The sequence below is a fragment of the Notamacropus eugenii genome, chromosome 3, assembly GCF_028372415.1.
Source record: "Notamacropus eugenii isolate mMacEug1 chromosome 3, mMacEug1.pri_v2, whole genome shotgun sequence".
NCBI classification, from domain to species: domain Eukaryota; kingdom Metazoa; phylum Chordata; class Mammalia; order Diprotodontia; family Macropodidae; genus Notamacropus; species Notamacropus eugenii.
The window spans coordinates 193,107,421-193,129,615 of NC_092874.1; positions in this window are offsets into that span (position 1 = coordinate 193,107,421).

Genomic DNA, 22,195 nt, shown 5'->3' on the forward strand with positions numbered 1-22,195 from the left:
GAGAACACCTGTAGCATCTACCTTTCCAACCAAGGCAGGGGTTAGGCCACAAGAAACTAAGTGAGGATTACCCATTTGGAGATTATGTTATAGTGAGTTTAGAGCTCCCTGGAGAAACTACAGTTGTCCGAGAGAAGTTGGATACTGTGACTCCCGTACATCCACACTTGGCAAACAGCTTGGAGTGCCATCATTTATTGAGACTAACCTTAGCCCAATAAGAGGACTATGGTTGTTTGTCCTTCATTCTTGAAGAGGATCATGGTGTCGGGTAGGTGATACTATGACTTGCCAGGGAGTTGGATTTAAGTGAAGGAGGGCTGTGCAGAGTCATCAACCTCACTTTCTCCTCGAGAGTCATCTAGGTCCAGTGTCAAGATACAGATCAGGAAGACTACAAATGGCTCTCAATGCAGTGGGAGAAGTTGACATATTTAAGCTAAGGTCTTTCCCAGGTCTCACTTTGACTGAGGTAATGCTCATTCAGTGGTTTAGGTTAGGTAAGAAATGAGGCAAAGAATGGCTTCTTTTACCTAGTCCAAAGGAAAAAAAAATCCGTCTGGAAGGGGAAGACTTTCAGGGTTTCTGAAACAGTTGCTATTTACATTTACTCTGAGTCATCAGGGCACAAAGAATGACTAGATGAGGCTTGAGCTGGGACCTGTTTTTGGCCAACCAATGAGAGCCAGAGTGATCTGGATTTAAGGCATGTCCTTAAGAAAGAAATCTAGCCTGTAAACCCCAAGATATCTTGTGAGGTTTCAGTGATCAAAATTTTCATTCCTTTGGACAGAGCACCTATAGATATGGTTATTATTTCTTATGTGAATAGAGAAGAAGAGAGTAGAGAAGAGGAGGAAGAAGCTGTGTTGCCCAACTGGAACTGGTCAGTTGGGTTCCCAGTGGGGCACAGGTTGTTGTTTGTCCTTCGTTCTCGAAGAGAATCATGACATCAGGTTGCAAGTGAACTGAATTTAAGTGAGGGAGGACTCTGCAAGATCACCAGCCTTACTTTGTTCTCCAGAGCCATCTGGGCCCAGTGGCAACACATAGATCAGGACAACTGGAGATGGTGCCACATTCAGAGGACTGGTAGGGTACTAGAAGAAGCAAATGAGAACTCAATCTGCAAAGCTGTCTGTGACTCTTATGCAAAAGTTCACAGGAAGATAAAGGGAGCTACTGACATTGATCTAAGATAAAATGAAAGGGATAAGATAACAGAGATTAGAGATTAGATAGATGAATGGATGGATCAATAGATAGATAGATGATAGATAGAGTAGATAGATGGATTAGATAAATAGATTCGATGTCATGGATAGATGGAAGAGAGACATTAGGTGAGAGAGAGAGCATGTGTGTGTACGTGTGTGTGTGTGTGTGTGTGTGTGTGTGACAGAGAGAGAGAAAGAGACAGAGACAGAGATAGAGACATTTTAACACAGGGTTTCATGGGGGGAAATGCTTGTTGACTTCACCTGCTTGGATGTGCTAGTATATTTGTATTTTATTATTTTTGGAGACATGTTAAAAACCAATGAGGAAATACTAGCAGTATTTGATTGGCTGGCAGCTACTTATGCCAAGCTGTCAACTGACAAGTGACAGTTCAACAAAGCCTTTGTCAATGTGGGTCACCATTATATCACAGCAGGGAATGAAAACCACCCCTAGAAAAACAGAAACTTATCATCTGGCTACATTCAGAATTTTTAAGAGCTGGAGAGAGTTCTAGGGTTGAGCAGTAACTATCAGAAATGTTTCAGGAACAATGCTTTTAGTATATGATTACGTGGGGTGTAGGATGTGTTCAGGGAGGAGCAGTACCTTTGGTGTGACAGCTGCCAAGCTCTTTTTGGGGCTCTTTCCACCTTTGGTGTCCACCTGTTCCACTTAACTCTCACCTATGACTCTAAGAAGCTGCAGCATATGCAGCAGCCACACCCCGTAAACCATTTTGGCAGATGGGCCAAACCTGGTTGAAGCAGCCAAGGGTTCTCAAATCTATTGGTGAGTTATGGGGGTGCCTACTCCAAGCATGTGAGGACTTCCTCTGGTGGAATGGGTGGATGAGAATAATTTGTTCCAATGGCCACAAAGGCAGATGAAGCAGGCGATGTGGAGAACTTAGAGCTTGGTTAGACACTGAAGACGTCAAGGTCATCCACTGCATCCTAACCCATCACCAGCCATCTTGACTTTGTCTTGCCACTAGACTATGATGACTCTGAAGGAGAGAGTGAGGCTGACAACTTCTTGCAACTCTGTCTCACTTAAATCCAATTTACACACAAATCAAAAGACATCACCCATACCATTTCACTATTATACCTCAAAGTCCTGTGGCAACAGGCAAGTGATGAAGGAGCAGGTGCATACACACTGGGAGCTATAGTCACAACCCTGCACACAGGGGGCCCAGGTCATAAGGATGTTTCTCACTGGAAGCAGCAGTGGGATTCGGCAGCCCCTGGATGTCTGAGCAGCCTTTTAAAGATCACACTGCTCACCTCTTGGTGTGAAGAAGGGGGCTAGAAAAGATGCCCTAAACATTGTTTGCTTACCCAACCCTGGCCTGATTATCACAGCTGGCGGAGAATCCCACTATGCAGTTGAAACACAAAAAAATGTACAAAATGTATGAAAACATCTGCAAAGATGATTCCACTCACCATTGGCACATGGAATGTGTGCACACTAATAGACAACACAAAATTCAGTAGACCTGAAAGAAGAACTGCTCTTGTTGCAAGAAAACTCAACAGGTATGGCATCCAAATAGCAGCCCTGAGTAAAAAAGGTTTGCAAATGAAGGCCAGCTTACTGAAGTTGGAGCTGGATACACCTTTTTCCAGAGTGGGCACAATGAAGGGGAGTGCCATGAAGCTGGAGCGGGTTTTGCAATCAAAACTAATCTAATCAGCAAACTGGTATGCCTGTCAAAAGGAGTGAATGACTGGCTTATGAAAATGCGAGTGCCACTCACAAGAAAATATCATGCCACCATCATCAGTGCCTATGCTCCCCCCATGACAAACCCTAATGAAGTCAAAGAAAAATTTTATGAAGACCTAGAGACCCTTATCATCAATGTGCCAAAAAGAGGACAAGCTTATAATTTCAGGTGACTTTAATGCTAGAGTAGGCTCAGACTACCAGACTTGTCAGGGAGTCCTAGGGAGGAATGGAGTTGGAAACAGCAATAGCAATGGTCATTTACTGCTGAAAACTTGTGCATCATGTGACCTTCTCATCATCAACACTGTCTTCTGTTTACCCAAATGCAATAAAACTTAGTGGATGCAGCCTCATAGTCAACACTGGCATCTAATAGACTATGTGATTGTAAAGAGAAGAGACAGAGAAGATGTGAAAGTGACAAAAGCAATGTGTGGTGCAGAGTGTTGGACTGATAACAGACTTATGCTTTCCAAGCTAAATATTCACATTCATCAAAAATGCCACCCCCAAGGCAAAATGACTACCAGAAGAATTAATGTCAACAAATTAGACCTCTTCTCTGAGTGTGAACAGTTTGTTGTTGACTTGGAAGGAAAGTTGAGCCAACATACAGTTAGCAACAGTGGAGCAGAAAAGGAGTGGGCAGCTTTCAGAGATTTGGTGTACGACATTGCTTTTGCTCATCTGGGTCAGAACACTCACAAACACCAACACTGGTTTGATGAAAATGATGGGGAAATTCAGAAGCTGCTAAATGAAAAACAAGAACTCCACAGGATTTACCAGCAGGATAGTTCATCCACCTCTAAGAAGGCAGCATTTAATTCCATCAAAAGCAAAGTCCAAGCAAAGCTTAGAGAGATGAAGGATTCGTAGCTCAGTAAGAAGACAGATGAAATTCAGTTTTATGCTGATAATAATAATCCAAAGCACTTTTATGATTCCCTGAAAGCTATTTATGGACCAAAAACCTATGGTGCATCACAATTACTCATTGCTGATGGAGCCACATTGATTAGTAATAAGGACATGATTCTTAGAGAGATGGGCTGAACACTTCCATAGTGTTCTCAACAGACCATCATCAATCAATGCTGAGGCCATTGACTGTTTACCTAGGTTGAAGTCAATCCCTCTCTAGCTGAACTTCCAATTGAAGAAGAGATTTTGTGTGCCATTAGGCTCTTTTCATGTGCAAAGCTCCTGGTGCTGTTTCTATTCCAGCTGAGATTTACAAGGTAGGGGTACCATTGTTCATACAAAAGCTGACTGAAATTTTCCAGGTTATATGACAAGATGAGGTTATCCCCCAAGAGTTCAAGGATGCCTCCATTGTCCATCTCTGTAAAGGTAAAGGGAATAGATAGTTCTGCGACAATCACAGGGGGATCTCTCTCTTAGTCATTGCTGGCAAAATTCTTGCTAGAGCCCTCCTTAATAGGCTGATCCTTCACCTGGAAGATGGTCATATACCTGAGAGCCAATGTGGCTTCACAAAGGGCCAAGGAACAGCTGATATGGTGTTTGCTACCAGACAACTCCAGGAGAAATGCCAGAAGCAAAACAGAGGTCTGTACACAACATTTGTAGATCTAACCAAGGCTTTTGACACCATTAGTCATGTTAGTTAGTTAGATTATGGAAAATTATGTAAAATTTGAGAGAATTGATGGCAGAAGTTCATCAATATTGTACATCAATTTCATGATGGCATGTTTGCCTGGGTTCTGAATAATTGACAATGCTCTCGTGCCTATCCAGTCACCAATGGAGTGAAACAGGGCTGTGTGCTTGCTCCCATGCTTTTTAGCATGATGTTTTCAGCCATGTTATCAAATGCTTTCAATGAGGATGAACAAGGCATCAAGATCAGCTACTATACTGATGGTACGTTTTTCAATTTGAAAAGGTTACAAGCCAAGATCAAAGTGGAGGGAGTGTTGGTGCATGATTTTCTTTTTGCAGATGATTATGCACTCAATGCAGCCTCTGAAGCTGAGATGCAGCAAAGTATGGATCAATTCTCTGCTGCCTGTGATAATTTTGGCCTAATAATTAACACCAGGAAAACACAGGTGCTCCATCAGCCACCACCACACCATCCATATGTGGAACTATGGGTTACAACAAATGGAGAAGTTTGGAATGCTGTGCATAAGTTCACTTACCTTGGTTGTGTACTTTCCAAGGATGTACACATTGACAATAAAGTTGATGCACTCATTGCCAGAGCTAGCTCAGTGTTTGGGAGACTCTGAATAAAAGTTTGGGAGAGAAGAGGTATTACACTGACTACCAAATTGAAGATCTCATTGTTATATGCTTGTGAAAATATACCAGTGTCAGGAAACTGAATTGCTTCCATGTGAACTGTCTTAGGAAGATTCTGAGGATCACCTGGCAGGATAAGGTACCAGACACTGAAGTCCTTGCTACAGCTGAACTGCCAAGTATTCAAACTATGCTTCAGAGAGCACAGCTCTGATGGGCTGGTCACATTGTTCAAATGCAAAATGTTTGCTTGCCAAAAAGACTATTTTATGGAAAACTCACAAGGGACAAGCGATCACTTGATGGCCAGAAAAAAATGATACAATGAACTTTTAAGATCTCTCTCAACAACTTTGGATTTGACTGTGCAACACGGGAGACACTGGCACAGGACCACTCAGCCTGGTGTGCTCACATCAGAAAGGGTGCTGTGCTCTTTGAGCAAAGCAGATTTGAGACTGCACAAAGTAAACACAGAATGCGCAAATTTGGAGTATCCACCCCAAATATTCACACAGACTATCTGTGCCCAACATGTAGTAGAACCTTCTGAGCTCACATTGTTCTGATTAACCACAGTTGGACACACTGAAATTTCAGTTTATCATGGCGATGTAATTTTGGTCCTCTTCGAAGACGAAGGACAACAACCATCCAAAGTGGAACCAGAAAGATTTGGAGGCAGGCTCTGCATTTGTGTTCTAGCTCTATTGCTTCTTATCCGTGTGACTTCAGCAAGGCAGTTAACATCTCTGGGCTTCCCTCAGGTGTAAAACAAAGGGGTTGGACTAGAAGACTCTTTTCCTGCTTTATGTCTAGAATTCTATCATGATTAAGGCTCTCAACAATCTCACCTGCAGATTCAGAAAAATGGGAAATTGTCTGAAAATATTGCAGCAATATTGAATAGCCAGATTTAAGTAAGGATTTGACACGCACAAAGAGTTGAATACCTTATGACCTTCTGAAAGTGGGGAAATAGTGGTCTTGTTGAAATAACACCTAAACACTTCAAATTTCTCTATGCCAGTTCATATGGTTTTAAAATCAAGCAAAATTCCCCTTCTTCTCTTAACCTTTCCTGAGCAGTCTTACCTGACTCCAATGCTTCAGATTCCTCTCAATTTCATAAGTATACAGTTCATCCTGTTAGAAAAAAGAAAGGCCTGTAGTTCTCAAATCTAGTGAAGTACATGAAACATATTTTGTTATTTCTATTTACTTAGTATTTTTTTAGTCTTTTGACCTCATTCTACTATTTCTTGTTGTCTCAGGGAATTATTACCTACTATTTGTTTCATTCTTATTTTTAAGGAGGCTATTCATTAGTTAAGGTTTTGTATCTCTTGTGTTAAGCTGTTATTTCATGGACAACAGGAATGTAAAGAGAAATAAGACCTCGGAGGATCAGGAAAAGTTTTGAGTTAGGAAGTAGCAACTTAACCAAGCTTTCAAAGAAGCTAGAAATAAAAAGTTATTGAGATGAGGAAGAAATGTATTCCAAGCATAGCGAAAGCCCGTGCAAGGTCATTGTGAAGGAAAATGAAGGAAAAGGAACCAAAAAAAGTACTGGTCAGAAAGGTAAGTTTCAAGGCACAGCGAGTAGCCCAATGTGGCTGGATTTTACAATGTGCTAAAGGTAATAGTAGGAAATGTCTAGGAAATCAGGAACAAAATTGTGGTAATCTTTAAATGATCAGCTAAGGAGTTTATGGGCAGCTAGGTGGCACAGTAGATAGAGTTGTCAGGTCTGGAGTCAGGAAGATCCATCTTCCTGAGTTCCAATCTGGCCTCTGATACTAATAAGCATCAGCTAATAATCAGCTAATTAATCAGCTAATAAGCTGTGTGAGCCTGGGCAAGACACTTAACCCTGTTTCCCTCAGTTTCCTCATCTGCAATATGAGCTGGAGAAGGAAATAGCAAACCACTCCAGTATCTTTGCTGAGAAAACCCCAAATGGGGTCACAAAAACTCAGACATGACTGAAAATAACTGAACAACAAAAAGAAGTTTGTGCTTTATATCAGAGGTAATAGGGAGGTTTTTGAGTGGAGAATGTAAAAAAAAAGTAGATCTCTGCCTTGAAATTATTTTTGCAGCTGTCCATAGGACTAAAGAGGAGAAAAAGGAAGCAGAAAGAAGGCTCTTTCAAAACCTAGTCAAGTGGTAATGAGCTTTTAAAATAGTATAGAAGTTGTAAGCAGAGAGAATGGGGCTGGTTCTTGAATTGTTGTAGATGTAGAATTGGGAAGACTTCACAACTAATTTCATTTGTGGAAGGTAGCGAAAAGTAGGGAAAAGTCAATGATACTTCTAAGGTTTTGAACCTGGGTGACTAGAAGGTTGGTGGTACCTTACAGAAATGGGTGAGTTTACAGAAAATGTGGTGAGCAGTGGGGAGATAATAAATTCCTTCTTATACTATTGAATTTGAGATGTCAAGGGAAAATTTAGGCAGAGGTATTCAGGAAGCAACTGTCAGTGTAGGACTGCAATTTAGGAGAGCTATTAGGGCTGAATATGTAGATTTAGAAGTCATTTTAATAAATCAAGTTCAATTCATCAATTTATAAAGACCATAATTTGACCTATGGGAGCTGATCACAACACTGAGACAATATGTATAGAGAAAGAAGAGATGTCAGGATGGAAAGTTGGGGGAATGGGCAGGAGATAGATGATGTTCCAGAAAGTTAGGCTTAAGGAGAGTGATCAAACAGGTCAAACAAGAGATCCAGAAAAAGCAGTGCCATGGAAGAGCAGGATAAGGAGATCATCAACATTATCTAAGAGTGCAGAGTTTCAATAGGTTGATAAATGGAAAAAAAGCACATTATAAAAGAATTAATATCTACCATGTGGTTTCCCCCAATCCACCTCTGCCATGTAGCTTAAGTTCTTTCCTTAAAAGGTAAGGAACCTCTTCCTAAGATCTGAGTGGACTATGAAGCTAAGGTTGAAACCACATCAATATTGATGAAGTTTTGTGATGACTTCAGGCCATGTTGATCTAACTTGTGGTCACCTACAGGCAAAGCAAAGCCCAACTAGGTGTTAAATTTATCATATTTATTTTCATTTTTCCATTTGGCTCCACTTACTTTGAACATATTTTCTTATTATCTCTTGAAATATGGTATCCAGTTTTGTTTTGTTTCTTACCACAGTGAGCCCATTAATTCTTAAATTCTCTCTAATTTGTGAGTATCTTAAGAGATGAGAGGTATATATATATATATATTTTTAATTTTCACTTTATCTTCTAGAAAATAATAAATCTTCTTGAGGTTTTTTTTTCATGATTTTTTGAAATTTACTATCCTAGACTCTTTTTTGAGTCATATTTTTCAGATAATCTAATATTTGCTAAATTGTCTCTCCCTGATAATTTTCCAGGTCCCTTGTACACTTGTGGGTTTCCTTACATTTTCTTTTATTTCTTTTGACTTCTAGTTTTAATATTTTTTGTTGTCTCAGGAAATCAGTATCTTATATTTGCTCATTCCAGTTTTCAAGTAGTCTGTTAAGTAAGGTTTTTATCTCTTGTGATAAACTGTTAATTCTCATTCCAAGTCTTTCTTGAAAATTCATTTATTTTCCAATTATTTCCTTCACAATTCTCATTTCATTTATAATATTATTTTACATTTTTCTTCATTTCTTCTAGAAATTCCAGTTGATCTTCTAGAAAAGCTATGTTTCTATTTGAGGCTTGGTTTGTAGATATTTGGGAGTTATTTTTTCTTCTGGGTGTAGAGCTAGCACCATATATAGCTCTTTATCATGGGAATTTATTGTTATTGTTTATTGATTCTTCTATCCTTAGTTCCAAAATCTGGGATTTTATGCTAGAGCCTGGCTATTCACACTTTTGGAGAGAATGCCTGACCCTTGTTTGGGCTTGCTTTTTATTCTCTGGGGTTCTACTGCTGTTATCTCCAGATATTGGATGATTTATTCTTCAAGGATCCCAAGTGCAGCTTAGTCTGGGGACTTGCCAAATTTTAGTACATCTAAATTTGTTTGACCTAGGACAAAAGGTGAAACTTTTCTAGTCTGAGCTTTGCAAACACCTAACCCCTGTTTGGATGTGGGTAATACAGTTACAGGCTTGCTGTTAGTTGAAGCTCCAGTAGACTGTGGTTTGCTCAAGTCCTTATCCACTGGCTTTTAAGAGTTTGTAAGTTCTGAGCAACTAAACTAAAGGTTACCTTTTAGTCTTAGTTTCTGCTCTGGTTACTCAGTTGTAGATCCAATGCCAGGCTGGTAGCTAAATCTGAGACCCTGATCTAAAGCAAAGTCACATAGCAGTTGGGTTTTTTTCCCCCTTTGGTTGGTTTTTTGTTTAGTTGGTTGGTTTTTTCAAGTTCCTACATTCATAGCCTCAGACAAGAGCTAATCTGGATTTTTCTAGGTTTTTTCTCCAGAAGAGTTGTGTGGGAAACTGAGTTGTACTGCTTCCTCCTACTCTACCATCCTTGCTGGACTCCTATATTATTTTTCCCCATCTTATTTTTTCAGTTCACTTGTTTTTCATAGTGGGTATTGTATATCTGCTTCTGTTTGTTAGCCTTTTTACCTTGTTCTAATATTTCTTATTGCATCATGGAAGTTGTTATATAATTTTTGTTATATCATGTTGTATCATTTTAAAGTTTTATATTCTGCACTCTTTTTCAGGGTATTGATTATAGGCAATTGGTAAAGTTTTCCAGATTTTGCTCTAAATTGCTTATTCTTCTTCCAAATTTTTCCTCAGATTCTAACTCATGCTTTCTCTCTTGTTTCAATTCATTTTTCATTTCTCCCATCTTCTCTTAGAGTTCTTGGGACCAATCCATTCTTTTCTCTGGAGTTCTATAACATTTTTAATTACCTCCGAACTATTTTTTTCTGATATTTTTTTCCCTCAAAACTCATAGTATTTCTTAGGATTTAGAAGGTTTCTTTCATTTGCTAGTGTTTTTAGTCTCTATTCAGAGCAGCTGACAAAAGTGCCCCTCTCTGCCATTTCTTTCAAATCTCTCTTGGATCTACAGTTGCTGGAGTTACTTCAGTTCTTCTGTGTTGGAACTGGTGTGAGGACTGCATTCCATCACACTGAACTCTCAGTCACTGAGCACTCGACTCAAGTGACCAGTAAATCTATCTTATAATAGTTTACTGGCCTTGTCTCCTCCAGTATTCTAAGGTGGGAAACTCCCTAACCCATGTCCTGAACTCTCCTAAGCTTTTCGTTGGGGAAGGGGGAAAATAAGTGGAGAATCATAGATCCAGGTCCCTGTCCCTTCCCACAGTCCAAGTTGGGATGTTGGACCTAATGTTGTTATTGAGTCACTTCCAGTCATATCTGACTTTCTGTGAACCCCATTTGGGGTTTTCCGTAGCAAAGATAGTGGAGTGGTTTGCCATTTCTTTCTCCAGTTCATTTTTACAGATGAGGAAACTAAGACAAACAGGGTTAAGTGACTTGGCCAGGGTCACACAGCTAGTAAATATCTGAGGCTTGATTTGAACTCAGGTCCTCCTAACTCCAGACCCTGTGCTCCATCCACTGTGCCACCTGTTTCTGTGCCCCAGAGGGAAGAATGAGGCCTCCCTCCCCACTAGCTTAGATCTGGAGTTATGGTAGTGATTATGGTTATATGCCATAAATATGAAAATTGTAAAGAATTCTTATTTTAAAATTGGTACATGTTATATTGTTTTGAATTGAATGGTTATGGTTTCTTTAGATGAACTATAGAGTATAAGAACAATGTGAAATGTATGGAACCATATCCTGGAGTAAGAGCATGGAGGCCCTTAAATGCCAGGCTGAGAAATTTATATTTTACCCTGGAGGCAATGAGGTTTTTCCAGAAGGATTTAAATGACCTGGTCATTCATTAGGAAGATGATTTTGGCAGCTGTTGTGAAGGAGGGATTGGAGAACCATTATATTTATCATTGGGATTCACGAGTACTGTTATAGATGGAGAAGAAAGATGATTCACTGTATATACAAATGCTTTAACTACAGATAGCATGAAACCTAGTAAATATAATTGACATCTTAAAAGTGTACATGAAAGAGATGGAGTCAAGACAATTTTTTTCGGAGAAATTTAAATGCTTTTGATAAAGGAAAACGTTTTTAAAAATCATTTCTATGATATCAAAAGGATAATTTACATTAAAAACATTCTTTACATAATTGCTAAGTATAAAAAGCTTCATTTGATAGGGGAAACATTGTCATTATCTGCAACTATTGATATTGCTATAAAAAAAGAGACTTGGTGAGTCATGTGCGATGCAGTTTCAACTGGTTTACGTTGCAGATCTTACAAATGGAAAGAGGATTGCTCATATATCTGAAGTCCTTTGGGAACAATGAAATTATATAACATGAGGGACTTGCATTAGACTCTATTTATTGGGCTGTCACCGTTAGATTGAAATACAAGTCTACAAGCACTATTTGAAAATGGAATCATTTGTGCAATTTGGATGCCATGTATCCAATCACAATTCTTCTTTTGAAAAGTATGGGTGAGACACTGCCTGAAATAGTAAACAGTTTTATAAAAATAAATTAGTCCATTAAAAGGAAGGATCTTAGGAAAACTTGGTAAACCAATGAAGCAGAACATTTGGCCCTCCTGTGTTGCCATGAAACATATTGGCCTTCTCATGCCAAAGTACTTTGAAGACTATTTGAACCTGAAAAAGAAATTGCTATTTTTCTTAGTGTTCATAATGAAGATAAAGAAATTCACTTGTTAAAATAAAATTCCCCTGTAACTCCTTTATTTGGTGAATATTTTTAAAAGCAGACTATTCTAAATAAAGGTTTTCTTTTTAATTTGTACATGGGTTATTTCAAACAATAAAATAAATTCTTAATTTTATTTGAATAAAAGACGATGCAAGAAAATTATTCTTGTATATTACTTGATAAGATGTGCATGTGTGCATGTTGTGGTGGTGGGAGGGTAGAGTGACAATTTTTTACTTACAAAAGGGGAAGAGGCTAAATAAAGTGAGAAACTATTATGAAAAATGAAACTTTTACTGGGCCAACTTTGGCAAAAGTCTGAAACTCAATTCTTATTGAGATCAAACAGAAATGACTAAGATAAAATTCTGCTCCAAGGAAAGAATATAGACTAAATGGTCTTGCAAAATCCTAATGCAAGGATACTGTCCTGGAAAACATTTATTTGTCTTGGGAAGAATCTTTGGGTTAGGCAAGACCTTAATCTAGGACACTGAGGATGGACCTAGTTTCTCTTAGGAGATAAAAGAAGGTCCTAGATTTTAATGAACTTAGCACAGTTGGCACCTGGTAAGCACTTAATAAATGTTTATTGATGGAGTTACCGAATGACTACAATCAGCTGGTCCAGATGTTGGATTAGCGATATGGACCCTCCTTGGGAACTTCTTTCTCTGTGATTTTGCCTTCAATAAAAGTATTAGAGGAGTCATTGGAAACCAAGCTCAAGTCGGGTGCAAGCCCAGGCAGGCCTATACAAAGAAGGCATACAAACTTTGAATGGGGAAAGGTATAGAGTAACCATTTTGGAGAATAATCTAGTTCAATTGCTGATGCAAGAGATAGAAGTTTAGATAAAATAGAATCTCTTACTTCACAAATTTTACAATCTAGTTGGATATAAACATAGATAACTAAAAACAAAATAGTTTGATTATTAAAGAAATTCAAACTTAGAATACTTAAATTCAATAATAGATAAATTATAAGTAAATTGTATCAGTTTTATGTATCAAAAATTATATCAATAAATAAAGACATTCGTAATTAGAGAAATACAAAACAAACTGTTATGTGTAATGCAAGGGCAGAAATGAGTTTACCCTCAATTGATAAAGTTCCATGGGAAAGGGAATATTTGAGTTGGAATTTAAAGGAGGGAAGAAGAAAGAAGAGATCCAGAAGGAGAATAAAGAAGAGGAGAAGGAGGAAAAGGATAATAATAGAGATGTCAAATAGAGATGACTTAATGAACTTCTGTTTCCCCATCTATTAAAGTTCAGAAATTAGACTAGGAAATCTCTAAGAATTCTTAAAGCGCCAACATTCTATCATTCTTGTAATCACATCTGATTACAAGAATGATACCATGCCAATGAGCAAACTTTTATTGAGTGTCTACCATATGACTAACACTGTCAGTTTCTGTACAAAGAAAGGGAAGATCCAAGCCTCACCTTCAAGAAGTTGACTTGTTCCTCCTTCTTTATTTTCCATTGGTCCTCCTTTTGGGTCTCCTTTCTTGGATTCTCAGAACACAAAGATGAATAAAATAGTCACTTGATGGTCCAGTTGAGACTATATCACTTGCACACATGTCAATGATAACCAGAAGCAAGTAATAAGTAACAAAAGAGTGGTACCTACAAAAATTAAGACTTGTCCTGGCTCTGAGAACTCAGTAGATCTGTTTATTGTCATTATTATTTCTTCAACCTATTCTGGAATCTGCCCAACCTACTCAGAACTTTTTCTTTTCTTAAATCTGGGTTTTACTTCCTGGTATTTTTGTTTTATATAATACCATCGCACAAATCACCTATATCATTTCCTTTTAGAAATTATTATAGTACTTTGAAAAAGATTATAACATAAACTTCATTCCAAAAAAGCCGCAATAGCTATAAGAACTCAAAAGAACTTCAGAGTAATTGTGGTAAATACTAAATCTATCCACACCAAGAATTAAAAACAAAGGGTTCCTACAAAGAGAACTGTTTTCAAGATGATTCACACAGTATATGGAGAGAGAGTATGAGAGGGATCAGGTTGTGAAGAACTATACCTGACAAATAAAAGAGTTGATATTTGATCCTAGCAGTTAGAGGGAGCAACTGGAGTTATTGAGTGGGGAGGTGCCATGGTCAGGCCTGGGATGAAGAAAATAATTTAACGATCATATAAAAGAGAGATTTGAGTGGGAAAAAATTTGAAGGAGCAAGAGTTTACATTAGAGGTGATGAGGGCCTGAAAGGAAAAGATACATATAAGAGGTGTGGAGATGGGAATGACAGCATTTGATAACTGATTAGATGTGTGAGGTAACAGTGTTGAGGATGATCCAGAGATTGTTAAACTCAGTGTTAGATAGTGGTCCTCTCAGCAGTGTGAGGGAAGTTCAGAAAAGAGGCAGGCTTGGGGGAATACATAAGTTCTGTTTTGGACATGTCAAAATCGAGATACCCATAGAGGTATATGGTTCAAACATCTTATAGGCAGTTCATGATACAGAGTGGAGCTTAAGAGATTGACTAGGGCTAGAGTATACACATCTGGGGGTTATCAAACAGAGATAATGAGTGACCCCATGAAAGCTAATGAGGTCAGTAAGTATAGAGCATAGGAAAAAAAGATGAAAATGTGAGAAGGGAACAAATGGGTTTTAGCAGATGATTTTCTACAATAAACCACGTATTCACAGTAATCCCACTGATGAGTAAAGAGAGGACAAGATATCATTACTTTGGTTAGTGATATCATTAGAATTCAGAATAGCAACAGGCTACCTGAAGTCCCTCCTATTCCGGAGCCATCCTCTAAGTTAGATCTGCACAGAAATGTCTTGTAGTAGGCTCTATCCAGAATTGAATTGCGTTATTCACCTAAGCTAACTCTAGCATCTTTGCAATACCTGGTACAAATCTTTGCTATTGATTTAAAGGAATTAGTGGTTTGGGAATCTATGACTTAACAAAAAGAAAGGAAACTCAATCCTACTCCACAAGTCTGGACAGAAGTCAGGTATTTCTTTCCTTTTTTTTCCCTCTGTTTGTAAATACCTGTGGTTCCATAGGACTAAATATCACAGAAGAAGCAGTTTTAACAGAGACCCTGGTTCCCTGTGGTTGCATGCCTTTACCTTCCCTCCCTCCTTTCTCTCCCTCCTTTCTCTCCCCTCCTCCCTCTTTTGTCCCCAACAGCAACTGGATGGGAAGAGAAGGATTGTAAAGATTGAAAGGAAAGAGTTTGAATTCTACCTTACCCAGTATATGACCCTAAATAAGTTTCTTAATCTCTTTGTGACCTCTCTTCCCTCCTTCAATAAAAAGGCATATTGAACAATATAGTTCTAGTGGGAGAAACTGCACAGAAAGTCAGGAAATAGATATTTTAGTCAACTTTGCCATTCACCGTTTGCCCTTATGCAAATCATTTTAATCTCTTTACATAGCAAAATCCTAACACAGGAGAGGAAGTAGATCAGCTTTTGTCAAGTCCTACCATTTTACTACAGAATTAAAGGGTTAACAGCCAGTTACTACAGCCTGGGGAATCTATGGAAAAAGAAATAGCCAATACTGCCATTTCTAAGATGGCTACACAACCAACGATGGAGATAGGAGCCAGGGGAAACCAAAGCCGGAGAACAGAAAGAAATAGCAATCACAATAAAAGCTACATCCTAATGAGAAGAGCATGACACACAGTTTGCAGACAGATGAAAACAGAAAGACAAAGATGGAAGCTCTGGTGACTGAAAGGTCCATAAAGAGTAAATGGGCTCAGAGAGAAAGAAGAGAATTATAGTGCAAAAGCACAACTCTCGCTGACTTTCTTTTAAAAGCAGCAGATTTTGCCATGCCATTCCTAGCTATACTCATCAGAGGATGCCTTAGTATATGGGTTCTGAACGTATTTACTGTTTTGTAACTTGAACTTAAAATAAAAGGATTGAATTTTCAAATCTTTGCTTTCAATAACTGAACAAACTTGAGCTATCAGCTTCCTTATTTCTATAATGAAATTAACATTTCTGCTGTTATTCCTAGGTTGTGATTAATGCAAATGATTCTGGAAATGGAAAATAAGGAGCAACATCTCTTCATGCAGATTTAAAGGAAGAGGAGAGGACATAATAAAGTTCTGATTTTGCAAAAGCTATGACTGAGACCTATATGGATCAGAAACATTCAACTAAATGTCATAGAACTAGAAATGCGTGGAATCAAAGTGATAGAAGAGACCTCAGAGTCTATCTAGTCTGAATCATTTCTGAGTAGCAATCTTCTCTTTAACATTTCTGGTAAATGGTCATCCTTCACTAGTTTAAATACCTCTGATTATTAGAAATTCACTACTTCTCAAGGCATTCCAGTCCTTTCTGAGTCCTTTCTAATAGTTAAAAAGTTTTTGACTCATGTGGAGCTTACATATGCTTCACTGTAGCTTGCAACTTTTGGTCTTGGTTGTGTCCTCTAAGGTCAAGAAGAACCAGCCTAACTCTCTTCAACAAGGCAGGACATCAAATGTTTGAAGACAGGGAACTTACAGCTTTATCTGTGTCTTCTTCTGGCTAAATATCACCAGTCACTTCTACCATTTTTGCATAGAAAAAAAAGAAGTAGCATAGTTTTCTTTTCAATTTAGTATATGAAGTTAGAAAATAAAATGTGTATATCATTTCATTTGATGAAATGAGCAATTGTTTGTTTTTTTTTAATCCACTGATAGGAACAGATCACATATTTCTTACTAAAGAATTGCTTTCTTTCTTAAAAAGATATGATCTAACAAGTGGGAGTGTTCCCTCTCCTTATATAAAAGATAGTCCCTCCATGCCTTAGTAAGTGATCTCAAGAGTTAATACAGGCAGAAATGTTGATATGACTCTAATGATCCCCTCTCAGTTTTGCCAGATTCAACTGTAGATAACAGACACATAGTCCATCCCCAGGGAAATACTTAAACCTTTTATATTCTGGCAGACCCTACCAAATCTTATGCTCTGAATGTATAGTTCCAATTTGTATCATTAATGGGTTGATTCAAACTTGGAGAGAGGCTTCTGGTGAGTTTCCCAGGGATCTGTCATTAACCCTGTCCAGTTAATAGTTTTTCCAATGGCTTAGCTAAACAGAAATATAAAATGTCTGTTAAATTTGCAGATTTAAAAAAAAAAACTGAAAAAAGTAACTAACACAGTGAATGTCAAAGCTATCATCCAAAAATGCTTGAACATCAGTTCTAATTTAATAAAATGAAATATAATAGGGATGAAAACAAAGTTTTGTTTTTGTGTTTACAAGGAAAGGAAAAGGACACTTTAAGGAAAGTGTCGATACAGAATACTACTTATGAAAAGATTTGGGGATTTTAAGGAATGGCAGATTCAAAATAAATCAGAAGTATGATGCTGAAGCCCAAAACAAGTTAATAAAATCTTTGTCTACATGAAGAGAGTGGCAATATCTATAATGAGAGAACTAAAACACTAAGGAAATCTTCCTATACTCTTCCTCAGTCAAGTTTCATCTAGATGACTGTATTTGATTAGAGATATCATTTTTAGGAAGAATATTGATGAACTAGAGAATGTTAAGAGAAATATGATGTTTGATAAAGGACCTTGAGATCACACCATGTAAGGATCAGTGGAAGGAATGGGAGATGTTTAGCCAAAGAAGAAGATAAAAGATACAATAACTTATCAGGTATCGGAAGGGTTATCTGGCAGGGAAGGGCTCACTCTCTTTCTCTCCTCCTCACTCCTCCCCTCCTTCTCTGTCTCTCTCTCTTTCTCCCTCTCCCTCCCTCCATCCCTCTCTCTGTCTGTCTGTCTCTCTGTCTGTCTGTCTCTCTGTCTGTCTGTCTCTCTCTGTCTCTGTCTCTTTGTCTCTCTTTCTGTCTCTCTGTCTCTCTCTCTCTGTCTCTCTGTCTCTCTGTCTGTCTCTCTCTCTCTCTCTCTCCCCAAAAGCAGAGAATCTAATAACATCTTGAACTGACTTAAGGAGAATTCCATTTTCCAAAAGATGAAGGGTGCAAAGGGGATTTTTGTTCTTAAGACCTGATTCACATCTACAAGAACAAACTGATAAAGAAGAAATGATGACAACCTAGGGAAAAAGTGATTATATCCTGTCAGAATCAGTAACAAAGAAGCATAGGAAAGCCAGGTATAGTCTGATGTTCACTCTAGATTTGTGGCAAGCAAATTTCAAAGGGTTCAGAGAACCCTTTAGCCTCTAGAAGGTATGCTTGAGTTTATCAATGATCTTCCTAAGAAGTGTTATTGTTGTTCAGTTCTTTCAGTCATGTCCACTATTTTGTGAGCCCATTTGGGGTTTTCTTGGCAAAGATACCAGAGTGAGTTGCCATTTCCTTTTTCAACTAATTTTACAGATGAGAAAACTGAGGCAAAGAGAGTTAAGTGACTTTCCCAGGGTGACATAGCTCTTAAGTGTCTAAGGCTAGATTTGAACAAAGGAAAATGATGCTTCCTGAGTCTAGGCCCTGCACTCTGTGCACTATGGGGCCACCTAGTTGGTACTCAGCACCAAGTACCATACCCCAGTGTGTTCTGACCAGAGCAGAGTACAAGGGGATGGTCACCTCTCATTCGGGACCCTGTGTCTGTCTTAATGCTGCCTAAAATTTTATTAGTTTGAAGATTTGTTGTTACAGTTGTTTTTATTCTTTAGCTTGTTGCCTCAGATGAAGTTTGTAGTCCACAAAAACCTCAGATGTTTTTACACAAATTGTTATTTAACCACATCTTTTCTGTCTTTATGCAGTTGATTTCTTTCTTTTTTGTAACCATAGTTGCATCTCTAAATCCCATGATCCTGTGACAAAGAAAGCCTAGGGGATAGAGGAAGAAGACTTTTACCTTGGAGTCTCAGGCTGATTTTCCAGCTAGAGCAATCTCCATCCAGGTGATAGGCCACACTGGTTAGTCTTCCAGGGGTTCAGACCATTACTGTTTCTCTCCCTTGGCCTGAAAAAGAACAAAAAATTCTGGGCCTCTCATAGGCCCTAAAATTGTTGGCACCAATTGGTTTGGAACTATTCCTTTCTCTGAATGTTCATATAGTTTTGAGATTGAATATTAAGCTGTCCCAGAGATAAAAGATTTGGGTCTTTGGAAGGGGAAGGACATGATGTGGTTGGGTTTTTTTTTTCCTTTGGATGACTAAGCTTTGAGATAACACCATTTTGTGGACCTGTGTTTGGAATGTTTACTCTAATGCAATTCATACATTTGTTTAAGAAGCAGAAATTAATTTCCAGAAAAAAATACAAAAGGAAGAGGCCTGGGGCATATGCTGGCCTTATCTCTTTCCAGAACAGATGCAGTGTCAGGAACAGGGCAAGTTTTGGCAATTCCCTAGCCGAGACCCAAGTCCCTGACCTGGAGAGATGGGAATCTGCCATGGAAATGTCTGTTCACTAGAGGCCTTTGGGAAGTGAGGCGATTTCAGTTGTCCCACATAAGCTCACTTTGTCCATCAGAAGCTGAACCAAGGCCCCAGGCTCAGGGGAAAGTGCAGTCTGGGACCCACAGAGAATCCTTTTCTTAACCCTGATTTTAACTGGCTGGGTGGCCTTGGTCAAGTTGTCGGTCATTCCTAAAGGTCTGTCATCCTTCAGCATGGGTCAAAGAATTGAGTATGTGTCACTCCTTCCCATGAAGATTTGTGAGCAGATGTAGAATTCATTCATAAAATTATGACAGAAAAATTCCTTCAAAAGAATAATTGTTACCTTCTATTATCAGATAAGAAAGGCATATGCCATTAAATCAAATTTGGCTGTTTAGTTCCAGTTTCATTATTTATTTTGTGGGTGGAGGAAGCATAACAAAGGAAAACATTTTTAATGTAACCTATTATATTCCATGCACTCCAGAACCTCCAGTACTTGGTTTAGATGGTGAGAATTTTAGTGGTATCTTTTCTTTCTGATTTGCTTTCCAACTTGAAAAATGGAGCATTTCTGAAATTAATTCAGGCTGTGGGAGTAAAAAAAAAAAAATCCAACTGGAACAAAAATCAGTATTAATACAATAGAAAACAATGCCACCTATATTAACCTCTATTCCCACATCCTTTCATTCAGAAGGAAGGGTTTGGTGCACTTCCATTTCCCATCCCCCTCCTTCCCCAGTAGCTTGAGAAATGTGCTTGGCAGGAAAGGCATGCTGAACCCCTGTCTTTGAGGCTTGAATGTAGTGCAAGATCAGTCCTGGGCATTGGAAGACGGTAGTGACAGAGTAAGCCTGTGACAAGCATCTGATCACCTATTTCTCACACTCTTCTCTGCATGAGAATCTGTGGTCTGCAAATTTTCTTTCTCCCAGCCATCATCTTTATTCAGGCTGCAATCTTTTCCTGATTCTTTCAGTTGTTAGCATTCTACCTTTCTCTCTCCATATATACATGTACAAAAATGTATCTATAAATACATGTACATATATGATATATATGTACATGTACATATATATTTCATATTTATTTAATCTGTGTAGATGTAGTTTACATCCAATAGAATGTAAGGTTCACAAAAGCCAGTACTGAATTTGGAGCGATCACCACATATTTTAAGGGCAGAAGACTTTTAGAGTTGGAAGAGATTATGTTCTCATTTTCTAGATGAGAAAAATGCAGCCCAGATTGCTGAAAAGACTGATTGCACAAAACACTAACAGCAGAGTCAACCCTGACTCTATGCCCTTAACCATATTTTTCCTAACTCTTTTTTTCCTTTGTTTCTCTAATCCTTTTAGAGACAAAACAGAATTAAATGACCTTAGTCAATCTCAAGAAGAATGTGTCTCCTTAGCTGAGTCACTTTATCTCTTCCTCTCCTTGGGTTATTGAGGGAATTTCTGCCCCGATGGAGGAGGATTTTCAGAGCAACAAGAGTCTTATTGATGATCAACATGGAGTCTCCTTCCCCAAAGCAGTCTTCCAGGCTCCTCCTAGAAAAGTGTCTGCAGGAGAAATAGTTTGGAGGAGGCAGTCGGCCGAGAAGCTTCAGAGAATTATTACAAATCATTGCAAACCTGTACATGGTAAGAGCTTGATTCTGAACTGGGGCAATTTTCACAAGTCAGAATAAATCTTTTCTATGACAATGAGTCATTTTTATGATCTTTCTGCAGCCATTTAACTAATTGCATATCTCCCACTTTACAACTGCTCTCCTGTCAGTACAAGAGGGGTGGAGATATTAGCAGTGTCCTTGACCTTCTCTCCCTCAGAAGATCTTTAGGATTGTTGGAGATAGGAACATCCAGATGGAAAGAATCTGGCCTGAGCAGACAGGCACACACACACACACACACACACACACACACACACACACACACACACACACACACACACACACACACACACTATCCTTTTCTCCTATTGTTTCTCTTTCCTGTTTGGTTCAATCAATCAATTAAATTACTTTGTCTGGCATTCAAGGCCTTTGGCAATCTGCTGCTAACTTATCCTTCCAGATTTATGCTCCAACCCCACCCCACATACACAGTACACAATTTTATGTTCCTTTTTTCATACTATTATCTTGTTCTAAGATAACCTCCCTCTTTTTTTTTTTTATACCTCTAGATCTCATATTGATCCTTTAAAACCTAATTTGGGGAAGCCTGATATAATTAAATGTAATATAATTAAAAGAAGAAGCTCCTTTAATTCTTCCTTGATTCCTCATTTCATTCAGTTGACTATGAATTCTCCCCCCTTAGTATTCACATAACTCTTTGGTTCCACTTTTTGGTGTGCTTATGATGTATTGTTTTGTGTTATAGATATCTATGTATATATTCTATCACCACCACTACTATCCTATATGATTCATAAGGATAGGGACCATGTTATATATATACATATATAACTATATGTATATATACATACATACATATATGTGTGTATATGTATATATATGTACATATATATTTTTTTCTATCTCTCCCAGTGCCTAGAACGGAGTTCTAAACACAGGAGGCATGTAATAAATGTTTATTGAGTTGAATTTAATTGAACTTTGAGTATGGTGCTCAGACCCTGTGATCAATGTAACTGTATATTCTTGAGCAAAGAGTGTAATAGGATGAAGTGACATCCAAGGAAGACTACTCAAGCAGTCATAAGGAAAACACTAGAAGGAGAGAAGCTTTCTTAGACGTTG